The sequence below is a fragment of the Anopheles arabiensis genome, assembly GCF_016920715.1.
Source record: "Anopheles arabiensis isolate DONGOLA chromosome X unlocalized genomic scaffold, AaraD3 X_pericentromeric_contig0010, whole genome shotgun sequence".
Taxonomy (NCBI): domain Eukaryota; kingdom Metazoa; phylum Arthropoda; class Insecta; order Diptera; family Culicidae; genus Anopheles; species Anopheles arabiensis.
Window position 1 is genome coordinate 127,501 of NW_024412088.1, and position 5,580 is coordinate 133,080.

Below are 5,580 nucleotides of genomic sequence, written 5' to 3' on the forward strand. Positions count from 1 at the left end.
CGAGGTCATGTTCCATTATTCCATGCAAATTGGCCAACGCCGGCCCCGAGGACCGGACGCTTTGAACTAGCCTGCTTTGAGCACTCTAATTTGTTCACAAACGAGAGTTCCCGGCACCATGAAGCTGGTCGACGAGGTCAGTATGACAAGTCCTGACCCGTCACGGAGTAGAACGCCCAGGTACACCATTAGACTGCAGCTGCGAGCGCGTACACGGACGGTCCCAACCGAGGCTGGGCGCCCGCGACGGACGCGAGTCTGACGGGTATCAACTTCGAACGTTTTAACCGCAACAACTTTAATATACGCTAGTGGAGCTGGAATTACCGCGGCTGCTGGCACCAGACTTGCCTCCACGATCCTTGCAAAAGGATTTATGCTCAACTCATTCCAATTATGGACCATCGTTAGAGAGGTCCATATTGTTATTTCTCGTCACTACCCCCGCCGGGATTGGGTAATTTACGCGCCTGCTGCCTTCCTTGATGTGGTAGCTATTTCTCAGGCTCCTCCGAATCGAACCCGATTCCCCGTTACCCGTCGCAACCATGGTAGTCCTCACACCACCATCAATAGTTGATAGGCAGACATTTGAAAGATCTGTCGTCAGTCGCAAGCGACCGTACGATCGGCATCCTTATCCAGATTTCAACTCAAAGCGCCCGAGGCGATTGGTTTAACTAATAAGTGCACCAGTTCCGCTGACCTGAGGCCAACAGTCCTGGCATGTATTAGTTTGGCTTTCCACAGTTATCCAAGTAACTGTTTGATGAGGATCTTGTAAATTATAGCTGTTATACTGAGCCTTATGCGGTTTCACTCTAGAAGCTTGTACTAGACATGGCTTAACCTTGAGACGAGCGTATATCACTGGTAGATCAACCAGAATTGAGTCAATTGCTTGAACACGAACTACACTCTGATCACGCGAGGCGCAAGTCCCCGTGACCACCGAGATTTGTTCTAGACGCCGGAGCGTCGTTGGCGCCACTGATAGACTGCACAAGCAGACAACGTCGGATGCATTGCACACGGCTAGCGGATCTACTCTCTGCACTGCGTCGGTGTTCTACGTCTGTCTGGAGACATTGCTAGCCAGTACGGCACTCTGCGCACTTGCTTGTCCTCTCGAGCGACGGCCCTAAGGGGTTGTATTCCGTACGACACATCGACTGGTACACATTGCACGCACTAACGATCTCTGCACTGAATGGAACTCATTCATAACCACCGTGACGGAGACTTTGCTAGTACGCACGATACTCGCGCATGTGCACATGTTTTACAACCCAACCAACTTAAGCACCTAGGGGAAGCGATGCCATCTGAACACCCACCGACTGATGCATTGAACGGCTGTGTTGACCTTCAATCCGAACTGCACTTTGCGGCGGGAGGCAGTTGCGCGACCACTCCTATCCCAAACCAACAAAGCATGGTGTATCCTATGTTCGGTACAAGCACACCACGACGGACACATTGAACGGTTCAGCGATTCTGCACTAGTGGAAGAACCCAACGTGATACGGACATTGCCTAAACCGAACGGCATTCTGCGCGTTTACTTGACGCACCCCAACTTGGTCAACTGTTGACTTTTCGTAATCACGGCGGACACATTGAACGAGCTCTAACGATCTCGCACGCATGGAACATGGTGGCGGAATCATTGCTAACCGAACGGCGCTCTGCGCGATGTACAAAGCCCAACAGAACCTCGTATCGGCTGCCGAGCCGAGCTGAACAACTTGACTTTCACCCTAATTTATATCAACTCACCACTCCCCGAGGGATCCGCAGAATTGCTTCGGGTCCCGTATCGTTATTTGCGATTCGTGTTTGCATTACACTACGAACATTTAAGTTCCACTTCGCTCTCCCCTACGTGGGTCTGAGTCGCTCTCAGGGAAAAAATATGCCACATTTGGTGGACCCGGTTTCATCACGCTTTTTGTGCCCTGCACCATATATACCCTCATAAATTTATTCATTGATTAGATCCAAGGAACACCAGATCATGCACCACTACCATTAGCCATGTAAATCCTTGGTTTCCCCAGCAAGTTCGATTGGTCTTGCAGAGTTTAAAGACAAAATTTAGCTTAGTTTCAAGCAATGGTTAATATACGCGTATTCAAAACCCTTAGCTGTTACAACTTTTTACTAGAAACCATCACGACGAAGTCTTGGGTCCGTAGACCCGTGATGTACTGCTCCAGGGAACGTTTTGATAGGGTGGAAGTCAAAATCATAGGTTAAAACTATCGGCAGAGCCCACCGCCAGACACCACTTTTGCTTCATTAGTTCGACTATAGGCATACGACGATTTTATCGCGGAGGTATTTGACCCAAACGGGGGCTTAATGACCCACTGCCACGCAAACCATGCCTCTATGACTAAATAGAGGTAAAAACTACGATTTGGTGCAATCTTCATGTTTGACCTCGTAGCAAGGTACCCTCCCTATAGTAGGCAATGAACAAATGATCATAATCCCAGGAGGGCAAAAATGGGAACTCCGAAAGGAAAGCGGCTGTTGGAGTGCGCCTGCTTACTGGCCCAGAGTAAAACATACCCCAACAAAGTTGTCGATTGACATCTTGATTGTAATTTTCATCATCTAGGGTGCGGTTCCCTTTACATCGTTGAGGTGTTTTAGCGAAAAACATGTTTTGAGCCACACGAGCCTCCGGCCCGTTCGGTGCACACATTTTTGAAAAAAGCTAGGAGCTGCCCCAGGTTCGGGGTGTCACAAAATATTGAAAAGTGGTCAAAAACCGCTATCCAGAATCGGATGTAGAATCATTAGACGAACTTAAAATTGTTCTACAACCCCCAGTCCGACGCCTCGTATTCGAGATATAGCACTTTGCTAGTCTGACCGGAGCAATTTTGTACTGAAATGTGGTGTACATGTTATTCATTAAACAACATTAACTTGCATCGTGCCCTACTTCATCGGCTCACAGCTATTATCGACTATCTATTGTTGAAATGGGATTGAGTTTGACCATTTTAGCTCTTTTCTTATGCCGTGCACCAACAGTGTACCGATCGGCATACTTACGCGGCTGTGTACCGATCAGGAAAGTACAAGACGGAGGGCGCAGCCGATGTACGCGTTCATAGATGTCCATGTTGAACTACATGCATGTACCTTGTTTTGCATCAAAGTTCCAATAAAGTGTTTGTGTTAAAGCTATCTCAACCGGTCACCTTGGCCTGCCCTTATAGACAGAAACCTAAACGATACTCGCGATGTTTGTGTTCACTGCCTGGGATTGATGGAAATGAGCTCGGTGCACATCGTGCAGAAACTGTCTCCTCCTCGTGGCGTTTTTGTCCTCCGTACGCATATAATCACCCACATTTGTGTTACGACGGCGCAGCCCGAGCGAACGCGTTAATGTTTATGTTTGTGCACACCTGTTACAACTCTAGGATTTGGTTATATGTCGCAGTGCCCGACCGTCGCGGACACCATTCTTGGACAAAAGTCCAAGCACGTAGAGTACATTCCGAGGTATGCCCGTTCAGACTTTCGTTGCGTGCTTACAGACACGCTTGGGTATGTTTAACTATACAAGGCTTACTAGGAAAACCTCGGGAAGGACGCTTGTTCCTCCCGTCGCGGACACCATTCTGAAAGAAGTCCTGGTACTTAGCGTTCTTTAATGTACTTGATCAGTTTAGGCTGCAACCAGCCAGCCATTGACTTTTGCTAATGCTCACTAAGGGGTGTTCGTTTGCGATGTATGATAAGCAACTGTCTATTCTAACCAGCAGTTAATCAACACTTTCACCCAAATCATAGAACGTAGAGTACTTTCCGATCGGTACACAATTTGGTGCACCTCAACTCGCCAGCACTTTATCGTTACGTTTTGTGCAACCTTGGGACATGGGTAAGTTTCATCATTGTTATGTTTGATTCGGTTTATTATGATTGAAAATACGCTACGTCCCGAAATCTGAACTCGAATACTTTTGCCACGTTGCTGACTGAGCAAACTCCTAGCTGCCGCATCGATTTATAACTTAGACTTTCGCATTTAAAATACGCTAAGCCCCAAAAATCTGAACTCGAATATTTTTTCATGTGCCGCCAAAGCTACTGAGCAACGCCTAGTTGGTACATTTCGCGCTGACCGGAAATCGCAATTTGCTACTAGAACGTAGAGTAATTCCCTAGATAGGTGCTTACGCCTCTGTTCGACGTCCATGCAACTTTGGAACGCGGACACAGCGGGCTAGGCTTCCTCTATTATATTCCTAGGTACACCTAAATTCATGTAATAATTTCAGGGGTATATTTTGGTACGGTGTACTGTGCATGGTACAAGTATCATTAGCTGTGCAATTTATTTTGCATCAAGTTGCGATTGCTGGTGGTCGAGATAGAGGTTTCATGACTTTGCCAAGCTGGTGCCATTTAAGAATAATTAATGTTCTAGCCACAATAAACGTGCCACATAATGCCAATAACGAAACGCCATTTCAAGGACTTCAGTCAAATGTTTGCAATCAGCGCTTCCCTGTCGAGTTCAGATTTGGGACTTAGCGATTTTTTTCACGATCCAATCAAACGACCAGTTCGCACTAAAGTTCAACTTATACAACAGTACATCTTCAAAATTGGTAAAAAAGAGCACGAATGCTAGGAGCTCCAGGTCAAAACGTTGTCATTGGCGCTTTCTCGAGTTCAGGATTTGGGGACTTCTAGCTTTTTTTCTACGAGACTGCCGCGCACTGACTGTGGAAATAAAACAACAATACAACTGTACTAGTACATCCCTAACTTGAAGCAAGCGCACCATACATGACCCGTACGCTAATCATCCAAGCACATGACACGTCAACAAGTCAACACATGATACAACTTGGAAAACTGACTGGGCAAGCAGGTCATCTCGTACACGACGAGCACACCGACCAAACCAGGTCAACACGTCACATGCACAAGACATTCTACTACCAAGGCCGACCACCTCGACACACGACCTGTTAACCGAACATGGTCAACACCATCATGTGCAAGGCAACCGGGCCAAACGGGTCAACTTATACAACTTGTAACGAGCATGTGTAAGCTTACTGGTGTGTCAACCGCACGGTCTTCACATCAAGACAATCAAGTCGAGAACGAGGCATGGGCTCATTAGTGTTATGTCCTCCATCCTATGTCAAGTCACTGTCTGACACGGAAGTAGCCAACTCTGTCCACTAGTATAAAGGAACGGTTTGACCAGGTCAAGTCACTGTCTGACAAGGAAGGAGCACGCACCAAGCTTCACCAGAGCACGGTACCGGTCCCGCATCAAGATGGTTAGTTACGCCAACGAGGCAGCGTTCTTGCTACACTAACTTAGTACACCATGCTCTCAAGAGTATCCCCTGTGTCGACGTGGTCCCCAGGACCAAGACGAGCTTGCGCACATCGAGGAAGGGGCACACGGACAAACCACTAAGCATGGGTCGCTCGAGATCGATGCGAACGCATTCTACAACTCGCCCAGCCTGAAGTCCCGTCGTTTGCGGCGGTTGATAGGTGTCGAAACTAGGTATATCCACGTTGAGC